Source organism: Babylonia areolata, chromosome 20 (genome assembly GCF_041734735.1).
Source record: "Babylonia areolata isolate BAREFJ2019XMU chromosome 20, ASM4173473v1, whole genome shotgun sequence".
Classification (NCBI taxonomy): domain Eukaryota; kingdom Metazoa; phylum Mollusca; class Gastropoda; order Neogastropoda; family Buccinidae; genus Babylonia; species Babylonia areolata.
Window position 1 is genome coordinate 52,030,241 of NC_134895.1, and position 13,365 is coordinate 52,043,605.

A 13,365-nucleotide genomic window follows, 5' to 3' on the forward strand; every position below is an offset into this window, starting at 1 on the left:
ATGTGTGTGTCTGCTTGTTTGTATGTATGTATGTCTGCCCAGAAACCCGTACCTAGTGCTAGAGAAGCCCAAATGTCAGGATGATGAATATTGATGAGAACTTTCTGGCTATCCTGTGCAGCATGAATGTGTGGGTTAATGCTACACTCGCAGTCAGTGAGTCATTCTCATGGCCACCATCTTTACAGCTTGGATAATGCCTTGCTGGTGACAGAAGTGCTGTAGTGTACTGTCCTGTGGTTACCTTAAAGGATGCCCACTGTTGACATTGCAGTGGAGGAGGAACCATGTGTTGAGGAAAAAAACACACAAAAAAACAACAAAAAAACCACACCAGAAACCTAAATCTACACACTGGTTAAGCAAGGGAAGGGTTGTTATGCATTGCATTGTATTATATAGTATTACGCTTTTCACAACATATTTCACTGTTGGAAACTTGGGCTGCTGTCCTGGAGGAGAGCATGTTGCCACAGTATTGCACCACCCATGGGTTTTTTTTGTTTTTGTTTTTTGTTGTTTTTTTTCTGTGTCTGCCTGTGTTAGTTGTTTTGCCAAGTCAACCCTTTTTTTGCCATGGGTTCTTTTACACGTGCTAAGTACATGCTGCACATGGGACCTTGGTTTGATATTTTATCTGAATGTTTAGCATCCAAACCACCACTCGAGATCTGATGAAGGTGGGAGTGAAAAACATCTTTGTCCGTGTACAGAACTTGAACCAGCAGACACTGGCTTCCTTGTTAGGTGATTTATCTCGGGGGCCACAGCTTCAGGGTGTGCTTGTTCATTGATTTCGTTTTTGAACTAATTTGATGTCTATGTAAATTCCCATGTTGTTTCTTGACACTGAAGTGCAACCTGTTGCACGAAACTCGTGATGGTTTTACAGGGGAGGTAAGTACTGTAATTAAAAAAAAAATGATACATTTTCAAGGGAAGTAACCAGTGTTTTACTTTCCCAAACCAGAGGAAGTTGTTTATATTACGTTTATCTTTCTTTGTTGTACAACAACAATATCAAAAGCAACAACAAAGATCATTGACAGGTACAAGAGACATTTTGATGTATAGGACTTTGTTTTCTCTTGTTGGGCTGTTTGAAAAAAATTTTAAAAAATAAAGAAAAAAACAACTCACTATACAATAACATCATAACACCCTTTTCTTTACTTTTTTTTTTTCTTAATATTTTACACCTAAGGGTATTTCATGGAAGACGGAATAAAAAAAAAAAAAAAAAAAAGCATGAATACTGGGCTATATAGTATAATGGACCTCTTTTTTGACTCACTTGTGTAAACAAAGTGAGTATGTTTTAACCCAGTGTTCAGTTGTCTGTGTGTGTGTGTGTCTGTGTGTCTGTGGTAAACTTTGACATTGACATTTTCTCTGCAAATACTTTGTCAGTTGACACCAAATTAGGCTTAAAAATAGGACAAATTCAGTTCTTTCCGTCATCTTGTTTAAAACAATATTGCACCTCTGGGATGGGCACAACAAAATTAAAAAAAAAAAAAGCCAAATTATATGCAAACTGCATTTACTGTTTATATTTTTTGTGTTCTCTAAACTTGGCACTTTGATCTGGTATTCTGACACAACAAGAGCAGTCATTATTATCATTTTTTGTTCAAACAGGAACTTCTTTGCTAAGCATGGAAGTTTTATTTATTTTGCAAACGTTTTGGTGCAAATAGTAAAAAAGGGAAATTAATATGTAATTTAATTACACATACTTAACCGTGACCCAACTAGTGCAGACTCCGGCAGGGGTCTGACATTCCTGTCCTGTGCAAACTATCCGCCCATGCGGAGCAGACGAAACTACGGCTGATAACCTCCCGGAAGTAGGTAACCTCCCCTTTGTCCCGCTGGTTATCGCCCTCTTTTTCCGGCAGCCATCATGACTCCTGTACCTGTGCTCTTCATACGGCTAATGCTAGGGGACTTAATTTGCTTTAAACTGATCTTTCTCATCTTAAACATTACATTTTGAAATTATACTCAATACATAAAAAGCTAGTGTGTTTTACTCTCAGTGTATAGGGCTTTCACTATGTTCGTTCGCCCAAGTGGTCTTTTTCGGAAAATACTAAAATAGTAAAATCAATACGAGGAGTGAACTTTACAGATCTGTTGGCTGAGCCTGAAGGTCATGGGCAAAAATCAATTGCGAACACATATTTATACACATTCAAAGCGCGTGCTCATATTCTTCGTGAATGCGAACGACGCCATTTTGTTTCAAGTTGTTGACCTGCCCGTTCAATCCTATATTCAATGGACAATACACGATAACATGTGATGGAAAGTTGGAGAAGGAGACTGTTAAATATTTATTCAGAGAAAGATTTGTGAACGCCTCATCACTTACTGGATTATGCCCCAAACTGCCATAAAAATATCCACAGAACAGTCAGAATTCACAGTTAAAAATTGTAAATCATGCGAGTTAATACCTTGAATTGATCATGATGAAACGAAAAAATTTCCAGTCTTGACTTTTCTCAAAATGAAGTCCTTTTCACTTCATACGATGTTTAGAAGTACTTGTACTTGGCTCTACATGTTATTAGTTTAAGAAAATATTAAATTTTCATATCAACTTTAAAACTATAAAACTAGAATGAACACAAAAGAGAAATTGAATCGACCGTGTCGTACTACATTCCCGGCGGGTGTAACTAAACTTGTGCATCTATCTAGATCTAGAGAAAATGGCTAAATGTTGCAGTGTGATTGCAGCGATAGCCACGTCTCCTTTACCGCAGACTTAAAAAGAATTTTTTTATTGCCCTTAAAGATTTTTTGAATGCTCAAGATACACCAGAATAATATGATTTAAACAGCGTTCTCACTGCGAATACCGCAATTGATTTATCGCCCAATAAAAAAGTATGTTCAAATATTAAATTTTAGAACGTCAGTTAAGGAGCCACGATAGTGTAATGGGTAAGACAGTTTCTTCTCACCCGAGCACGCGGGGTTCGAATCTGTTTAGGACTTTTTTTTTTCTTTTTTTTTTTAACCCAAAGCTTTATAATAACAAATACAGAACACATTTTAACAATTAGATTTTTTTTTTTTTAAGTGTATCACAAGTGAGTCTTGAAGGCCTTGCCTCTCTTGTTTAATGTTGTTTTTGAAAGAATTCTGCTTTTCTGGTTGTATTTTCTCATTAAAAAAAAATCCTATTGATAAGGCTATGCTTTGACTTCATCTCACCCAGGTAGGAATTATCAATAGTGAGAATACTTCCTTGTCCATGTTTTAACACATATGTCACTTTTTTCTTTCATGTTGTTGTCATCTGAAAGGTGAAAAAGTTCCTTGTGTGAATCCTGTGATAAACCTCTGGGTGTGAAGTTAATACAAAGCATCTGTTGACATCAGCTCATTCTTTTTTTTCTTCTTTTTTTTTTCATTAATCTTTATTACTATTTTTTAGTGCCTATTTTTAGTAAAAGACCAAATTTGAAGCTCTCTACAAACATGGTCATTTGCACAACATGTTGTCTACCTGGGTAGATCAACTGACAGCTTCCTTTAGGCTCTCATCATTTGTTTCCAGTGTCATTCAGACAGGCTTCAGTCATACAGACACATACATACGTAAATTAGTGAAGACATACCCACTTCACTGCCGGCTCTGTGAAGACACTTTTTCCCTATAATGTTCTGGTCATCAGCTCTTTCAGAAAAAAAGAAAAGGTTTAACTCCCATAGCCTGTTATGGCCATTGAGGCAGTGGATTCACATCCACTATATCCAGGGTTCGGCAAAAGAAGGTGAGGCCCAGTCCTCTCCTTCCGCCATTTTAACCTTCCCCAACCAAAGTCACACCTGGGTGGAGTGAGGAAAAATGGCTGTAAAGCGCCTTTCCCCCCAGGACAACAACTTGCTGAAACAGGAACGGCCTTGTAGTTGAACCCTGACCAATGGACACTTTTACCACATTGAACAATTGCCAACATTCCTATCTGCCTGTAAAGCTGACTGAATCTACAGGACAAGGCTGATAAGTAAATGGAGAGGTGGAGGGTCACAGAGTCAGGCGGGCTTGTGAAGGGGGAGTGGAGGGGTGATATGAGGAGTGAAGGAAGGTTGTGGTGGCTGTGATAGTGCTAGTGGTGGCCAAGTTTGGTTGAGGTGGCAGCCCTTGCATAATCCATTTGATGTGAAGAGTAGGGCAGCGGATAAGAGAGCTGTCAGCACCAAACAATGTGTGAACATGGGACTGCTGACAGCTGCAGTTAGGTCAGTGGGCTGTCATGGTTGTGTGGGTCGTGTGAGGGCTGTGTCAATAAACTGGTGTGACTATGAGAGAGTGTGTTTGTATGTGTGGGAATGATAGAGAAGGTGTTCATTTTGTGTGTGTGTGTGTGTGTGTGTGTGTGCCCTTGGGTCAGATAATGGCTGGGCCAGCAGTGGGGTTATGGGGAGGAGTGAGGACATGCAAATAGGAGAGTGTAAATTTATTATCTTTTAATCGTGTAAATAAATTTTGCATATATGTGCATGTGCTTGCATGTTTTTTTCCACTACTTGTGTGTGTGTGTGTGTGTGTGTTAGTGTGTGTGAAAGAACGCACTCAAACATTTTCTTGAACGTCTGTGAATGTGTGCCTGTGTCGTTCTGCTTTGTGTTCTGCCGTGAGTTTCAGTTTCAGTTACTCCGTTTTCAGTTTCAGTAGCTCAAGGAGGCGTCACTGCGTTCGGACAAATCCATATACGCTACACCACATCTGCCAAGCAGATGCCTGACCAGCAGCGTAACCCGACGCGCTTAGTCAGGCCTTGAGATACTCCAGGAGGCATCACTGCGTTAGGACAGATCCATACACGCTACACCACATCTGCTAAGCAGATGCCTGACCAGCAGCGTAACTGTCCTGAGTGCACAGTTGCTCCTCGATCTATTTGTTGGATGTTCCCTGTTAGTAGCATTGTTTCACTACAAATAAACTCCCCCTTCGGTAGACCAAGCACTGTAAAACGATTATCATACCGCCGTGGGATCTGATACTGGCTGATAGTGATCAAGTATTGACAGATGTGGACCAGGTACTGGCTAATAATGTTGCTTTGGCCAGGCCTGGTATTGGGAGCGGACCTCAGTGGGAAGGGAAATGAACAGAATCAACAGAGAACAATGGTGCGTGTTATGTCTTTCAGACAAACCTGTGCAGGATGAAAATGGCTTGAAACAACAGCTAGAAAGCATTTATTCTTCCTGGAAAAGGGTACTACCACTAATACCAGGGCCAAAGTACATATTTGTGGTATCGCTCGGTGTCATAGCCATTCTTCAGTATAGAGTGGTTGCTTTCGCATGGATGGGTTTGTAAGGGCTGTGATTCCTCCCAGACCATAGCTTGTTCTTTTTTTTTCTTAAACTTTCTCTTTTTTTTACCTTTCAAATTTTAGTTTGTAAAAGATGCCTTTGGTTGTGAAAATTCCAGCCCCCGCCCCCCCGCCCCCCCCCCCCCCCCACCCACACTGCCCTTTACATCTTGCTAGAATACCCATACATCCTTTTTGTCCTACATGCTTTCTTCTCTTGTCTCTTTCCCCTTTGTTTCTGTTTCTGTCTCTGTGTGTGCACCCCCCCCCCCCCCCCCCCCCATCGCCTCTCTTGGCATGTCTTCTCGATCTCTCTCCGTTCATCCCGCTTTCCCTTTCTGGGTCTCACCCGCTTTCCCCTCTTTCCATTTCTCCCCTCACCCCCTCTGCTCCCCACTCTGTAGCTTTCACTCTATCATTTGTTTATTTAGTTACTTTTTTTTTTTTTTACTTAAGGACATGTTAATTTCATCAGTTTGATGGTGGTTTACTTTTACCTTGTTTTTCCTTTTCCTCCTTCCCCATCTTTCTCTTCTACATTATTTTTTGTTTTGTTTTCCTAGCGTATCAGTTTCCCCACATTAACTCAAAATCTAGAGTTCTGTTTGTCTGTCTGCCTGTGTGTTTATTAATCTCTTTCTCTCTCTTTGTCTCTGCATGTGCGCGCACGTGTGTGTTTGTGAAATCAAAGGATTATGGGGGGTACAGAAAAAAAGGAGAAAGGAAGAAAAGGAAAGAGGCCAACACGGATGTGATTTGTCGATATTTTATCCCAACTTTCTCCTCCCGTTCTCAAGCACAGAAGCGCGCAGCTGGAGAGGAGGAGGGGAAAGAGGAGTAAAGAGGGGGTTGTAGTGATGATGGGGGGGAGGGCGGGTGCAGGTGGGGAGGGGGCTAGGGGCTGGTGGGAGAGGAGGACTAGGGGTGTGGGGGTAACCTTGTCAGAAGACAGACAGAAGTATCGATCGCTGGTGTGAAAAGGATGGAGCATGCAGGCCAGGCCAGGCCAGGCCAGGCCATCTCTCTCTCTCTCTTTGAGTCTTTCTCTCTCTCTCTTGTTTGCTTGCTCGCTCTCTGTTGCTTGTTCGCGCGCTCGCTCGCTCTGTCTGTTTCTCTGTGTGTCTCTCTTTGTCTCTCAGACTGTGTCTCCTCTCTCTGTCTCTGTCTCTCGCTTGCTCAGTCTCTTTGTCCCAGTGGTCTTTGTCTGTTGCGGTCTCTCTCAGCACATAATGGTAGCAACAGCCTCGTGGACACGCATGCGGTCTTTCTCCCCATCTCTGTCTATTTTGCAAGCACACTTACTCACATACACACGCGCGCGTGCGAGCACGTGGTACTCGCATTTTACACATTATAGTACACGTACCCATGTTCGCACGTATCTTGTTATTGGAAAGAAAGAGGATCTGAATACGCGATGAGAGACGGGTGAGAGAGAGAGAGAGATGGGGGTTGGGGGGACGAACAAGGGTGATGGAGGGAGGGAGGGGGTTGACAGGATGGAGGAGGTGGTGACAGAAGGACAGACTGAACGAGAGGGAGAGAAAGCCGAACCCACCACAGTTACCGTCACCCTTGTGTGTGCGTGTGTGTGTGTGTGTTGGCAGTCGCCACATCATCCAAACCAACCCCTTCCCACCCCAACCCACCCACTCCTCCCTCCCCTACCCTACCACATCACTCCATCTCACCCACCACCATCACCACCACGGCCGCCGCCCCAGCCATACGTGGGTTCAGATTTTGACGCTGAAGTCGTCGGCGTCGTTTAGTTTTGTACTGTTCAGTTCGTTGTCGTGGACGTACGTGGAACGGGCTTTGGCCGCCGCCAGCGGAGAGAAGAGAGAAATAGACAAGAGCACCGGTGTCTCCTTTGTCGTCTGCTGTTGGTTCAGTCGGTGTGAGAGATAGAGTGGAGCGGTTCTAGGTCTCGCTCGCTCCCTGCCAGGTGGTTGGTTGGTTTGGATTTGCAGACGACAGTGTCTTTGGGGACATGGGGGGGTCGATTGATTGGAAGCGGGTCGATTAATTTTGGTCGTGACTGCACGGTGTTGATCGGCGAGTGGTGATGACTAAGGAGAGGGGTTTGAGTAGCTAACTACTGATCGTCTGCTGACGTGAGGAGCCGGGAAGAGGAGTCAATGTTGAGGGGAATTGGTTGGATCACAGACCGGACCTGTTGAGGTGAGGAAGAGTCGCATTTGTTTTGCTTTCTTTTGTTGTTTTCAACGTGTCTTGTTTATTGATTTGATGATGACGATGGTGTGTTTGTGTGTCTGTCTGTCTGTCTGTCTGTGTTGAACTGCAAATTGGGGAATTGCATTATTTAAAGAAAAAGAAAAAAGTGTTTGGGGATAAGGTGTGCATTTCACGTTCTGATGGGTTTTTGTCACTATCTGTTTAGTCTATAATTCTTTTTGAAATTTGTTTTTAATATCATATGAAGGTTGTGGTTACGATCACATTGTGAGTTTTTGTAGCACATCTGGTGCATTGAAAATGAAACAATTTGATTTTTGTTCGGAGTAGCGTATAGATCAGGTATCAGTATTGCCCCTCCCCCCCCCCCCTGCCCCCCCCCCCCCTCTCTCTCTCTCTCTCTCTCTCTCTCTCTCTTGCTTCCTCCAAACCTTTAACTGTCCCTCTCTCACTTTGTTTTTCTATCTTCTTCCTGTGTCCATGTTTGTCTTCGTCTCACGGTCGTTCTCCCTCCCTCTCTCTCTGTCTCTGTCTCTGTCTCTCTCTCTCTCTCTCTCTCCATATTTATCTATTTCAGTCTCTCTTTTTCTCTGCATCTCTGTCTCTGTCGGTGTCTAGCTCTCCCTTTCTACCTCCCTCCCACCCCACCTCTCTCTCTCTCTCTCTCTCTCTCTCTCTCTCTCTCTCGCGCGCGCGCGCGCGCGCGCTCTCTCTGTGTCTGCGTGTCTGTCTCTCTCTCTCTCTCAAATGTGACCCTCCCCCCCCTCCCATTATTTAAAACTGTCTGTGGCTTATTGACTTCAATGAACTCGTGTCGGTATCGGTGTCTGAGTGTCTCTCTGTCTGTCTGTGTGGTAGAATAGGAGTTGAAATTAACGACCTGTTGGCTGAACCCTTATGGTCAGATTGTTTTGAGTTTGGGTTCTGCTTCGTTCAGAGACGGTTGTGTTGTTCAACTGGGTGATCCCAGGATGCCTGCCCACGTAGGGGAGGTCTGTCAGTCTGCCTGTCTGTCTCTGCACCTGGCTGTCTGAAGAGAGGTTGAAGTCCTGGATGTGTGCAGAACACTTACCCTTTCCCCCATGCTACATTGCCCTCATCCACCCCACCCCCTATCTATTCCCCCACCCTGTCATCCATCTTCTCTCTCCCTCCCGCTGGCTTGGTGCACCTACTCACCGGCTTCCCCACTGTTGCCACCATCATACACGTAAAAGCACCGTGATGACTGATGACAGCTGAATGAATTATCTTCCGGTTGACATCGGTCAACATCCCAAAGATTGAGGAATATATTACTGCAGGCTCTGTGGGGCTCTTGGGTCCCGTCCCGCCTTGTCTCTCAAGCTCTGCCTGCTTGTGTGTGCAAGTGTCGGTCAGTGTGAGTGAGGTTCTTGCTTACAGTAGCCATGGTGGTACTCCTACCACGAAAAGTGTCGGGAGAGTGTGTCGGCTACTTTGACTAGTCAGTGCATTGATTGCTGGATGGATAGATTGTCTGGAGGAGTGATAGGGTGTAACGGGGCAGAAGCTGCTGTTGAGGGTTTGTTGAGGCGGACTGGAGGAGAGGGGAAGAGGAGCAGGAGGAGGTATCTACAGGAGGTATGAGAGGCTGTGGCTTTAAGATCTGTTCCGTATATGGTTGAGAGGTTTTTGTTTGTTTTGTTTTACTCTCTGTGTGTGTGTGTGTGTGTGTGTGTGTGTGTGATGTAGTTAGCTGCAGGCTAGTTAGCTAGGCCTACAGCAATGCTGACTGTGTTATCCTCTTGGGTTGTTTAGTTTTAGTGAGGCTATAGGAAGAAGGGGGTGTTTGTATATGTTAGGATGGTAGGTTGATGGTGATATATATATATATATATATATATATGTGTGTGTGTGTGTGTGTGTGTGTTTCTCAGAGAGAGGAAATACCAGTTTGCATCATCATCTCTTTGGAGATAATAAAGTAGAGCAGTTTGCATAATCATTTTTCTTTGGGGATAAAAAGGATTATGTATTCATTGAAAAGTGTTGTACAAAAGCGAAATGGTGCTAGACTTTTAAAACCTCCTTTTTTTTCTTTTTTTTTTTTAAGACAAAAAAGACAACGGATGCTTAGGACGATACTTTTCACAACACATTTAGGGAAACGTCTACCATTTAGTTTTAACAACCAAACTCTTGTCACAGACAGTGCCTGCCAGGTATTTTTGTTTCCATGGCATGTCACTTGAAACACACACCATGTTTTGATCTTCCCTGTGAATGTGTGTATGCACACAAAGGAAGTGGATGAGGAAGAGATCTGAAGCATTTTTTTTTAATATTGCGTGCTTGGTTCTCACACATGACATAAATGGATTGATATGAGGGAGAAAGGTGGTGGCCACGATTTGAATCCCTTTTTCTAAAACAATTTTGTTGACAACATTTACATGTACCAATATGTTCTGAAGATTAGATGAATAAACAAACAGATAATAAGAACAAAAAAAAAAGAAAAAAAAAAGAAGATTAAAATCTAAAGAACAAGTCATATATTGGGACTAAGGTTTAGAAACGGAATGTATGTGTAAATATTTCCGAAGAAACTGTATGAAATTGAAAGAATAGAACACACACACCAGGTTTACTTTAGGTGATTACTGCTGAACATGAGTTATTAATTTTAGTTGACATGTTATTCCTCATCATTGACCAGTATTGTATGATAATTCCATCAGTTTTGAAAAATCACTGTTTTACAACTGATCTTGAAATGCACTCTTCAGTTTTGAACCTTACGCTGAATGATCTTTGGATGCATACACATTTGGAAGCTGTTTATTAGTTTTAAATTTATGAATATATGGTTTAGCTGAAAGGTCTTCACCTTCACCTTCACCTATCCCGTAGTCTTGTGGACCGTTGGGGTGCCACAGGTGATCTGGCAACCAGCATCCTCCAATCCTCTTGGTTTTCTGACCTCCTGATTGTATCGCTCAACCTCAAGCCTGTCCATTCTGGGATGTTGCCCTCCCATCTCTTCCTCTGTCTGCCTCTCCTTCTCCCTCCTTGCACTATGCCCTGCAGGAATGTCTTGGCAAGCCCTGATGATCTCATGACATTGCCATAGCATTTGAGCTTGCATCTCTTGACCAAGGTCAACAGGTCTTCGTAGGGCCCAATTACTTGCCTGATTCTGTTTCGAACTTCTTCGTTCGTGATACGATCTTTGTAGGAGATGCCCAGGAGTCTTCGAAAGCATCTCAGTGGACTGAAAGCTGAAAGGTAGTGAAATCAAAAGTAAATCTGTTTTCAGGTGTGCAAAGATTTAAAGCCTGAACCTCCCAGAAGGCATCTGTTCAGTTGCATTGACCATTTTACCACAGTTGATCTGAGATGTGTAACAGTAAGTAAAGGAACTATCTGTGAATCACCAAACAGCTGTGAGACGTGCCAGATGAGTTGTTTGTTGCAGCATGTGGAGATGACATGTGCGTTGATTAATAGCCTTCAGCAGATGCTTATTGTGCAAAAGTGTTTCTCTTCCAGCTGCCATCATCGCCTTCTGTGCCTTCATATTTCACTGTGGTGGAAAACTTGTCAATAACCTCTGATGCAGTACTATTCATGCCCAGTGACTCACTTTTTGAGGGTTCACCAGTGAGCTAATGACTTGTACCTAGCCATTTGTCAAAATGGTAATGTTTGTTTATATATATAAGTTGATATACAAGCTCACAACATGCATGGAAGTAAATCTGGTATAGACATAAACACATGCTTTATCTCACTCACTCACTCACTCGCATACACACACACACACACGTGTGTGTGCATTCATGCACAAGCATGGGCAGACACAAGCGTGCATGTGCATACACACTTGTGCACCTAAACACACACTTGCACATGCACATGTATGCGTGCACACACACACACACACACACACACACACACGTGTGTGCATTCATCATTTCATGCACATGCATGGGCAGACACAAGCGTGCATGTGCATACACACTTGTGCACCTAAACACACACTTGCACTTGCACATGTATGGGTGCATGTGCGCACACAAGCACACATACACACACACACACACACACACACACACACACGTTCAGAGAAATTAAACTACTTTTAGTTAGAGCACTATTTATTCTTTCATCGCTCTCCTGCATCTGTCCTATCTCATTCTCTTTCTCACATTCTCCCCCCCCCCCCCCCCCCCCCCCCCACACACACACACCTCCCTCTCTTTTCCCCAATGTCCTCCCTTTCACTGTTTTGTATCTCCCATTCCTACATATTTTGGAAAACCCCTTCTCTGCACTCTGTCAGCACTTTTTTTTCTATTCTTTTCATCCCTCTCCACACCCCCACCCCCATCCCCATCCCCCAGTCCCCTCTCTTTTACTCCTCCCCTATCTCCTTCATCTCCTGTTGTCTCATTATCCTGTCCATCCAGCCCCTGCTCATCCATTATCTACATGAATCCGCTGCTGATGATATTCATGTGCAGCAGGCATCTCAGTGGCAGCTCCTCTCATCAGAGTAGAATAACCTCATGCATATGTATGTGTGGGGACAGGAACGTCCAGAGAGGGAAAGGGGTGGGGTGCGATTTGGTGATTTCGAGAGAGTGAGTGAATGAGTATATATGTGTGTGTGTGTGTGCGTGCAGTAGTAGTAGTAGTAGTAGTTGTTGTTGTTGTTGTTGGAGGTGAAAAAGGTTTTTGTGTTTAGACATTCTGCTTCTCTGTATGTGTGCATGTGAGTGCATGAGCCTGAGACACAGAAAGGGAGAATGGAGAGGGAGGGAGAGAGAGAGAGAGAGTGAATGAGTGTGTGTGTGTATGTGTGTGTGCATAGTAGTAGTAGTTGGAAATGAAAATTAGGTTTGTGTGTTTGGGCATTCAACTTCTATGTATGTGTATGTATGTGTACATGTTAGCGCAGGAGCCTGAGACACAGAGAGGGAGAATGGGGAGAGAGAGAGAAAAAACAAAACAATGTGGAGTCAAGATGACAATATATGATTTGTGTGTGTGTGTGTGTGTGTGTGCTTGTATGAGAGAAAGAGCCCATAAATATGCGCTATAGCAAGAAGTCTTAATAAATAAAATAAAATAAATAAATATCCACAGAGTCTAGTTGCTTAAGAACAGAGAGGGGTAAATGGTCACCAGAAGTGAAACCTGCCCTCATCATGCTGTGGCAGCCACATGGTGATTCCTCGTGTCAGCACATGCAGCAGTTTCAGTTTCATTTTCTCATCTTTGTGTACAGACAAATCCATATTTACCCTACACCACATCTGCTTGGCAGATGGCTGACAGCATCATCCAACGTGCGAGTCAGGCATAGAATGCATTCATATATATTTGTATATCAGAGTGGATAATTTATCTTCTTCAGAATTTTACCAGAGGACAAACCTTTCATTGCCAGGGGTTCTTTTTCAGTGCGCCAAATGCATGCTGCACATGGGACATCAATTTGTCATCTCATTCGAATGACAAGACACTCAGTTTGATTTTCCAGTCAGTCTTGAGAGAAAGGGCAAGAGCAGGAATCAAATGCAGACCCTCATGGACGCTATTGGCAGATAAACATCTTAACCATTCTCCCAAATGCAGCAAGTTTGGGTTTGTCAGAGGAGCTCCACTTTGTGTATACTTTATGTCAGTCATCATTATTTGATAGCAGGTTTATTGGATCAGAGGATCATTGAGAAAAAGGTCATCAGCAATAAACCCTTTGGAGGCTGTCACCAGTATCAGTCTGTCACTTGTGAAATTCACTGAACAGAGTGTGCATATTTACCTTTTTTATGTTGTGTTGTTCTGATCACCT

At 43.3% G+C, this 13,365-nt stretch overlaps 1 protein-coding gene across 2 annotated transcripts in view; it reads left to right on the plus strand.

The window, feature by feature from the left end:
* The window catches only part of LOC143294707 (ADP-ribosylation factor GTPase-activating protein 1-like), a 62,311-nt gene that overhangs the window by 9,242 nt on the left and 39,704 nt on the right, over positions 1–13,365 (plus strand). The window lies entirely within an intron of this gene.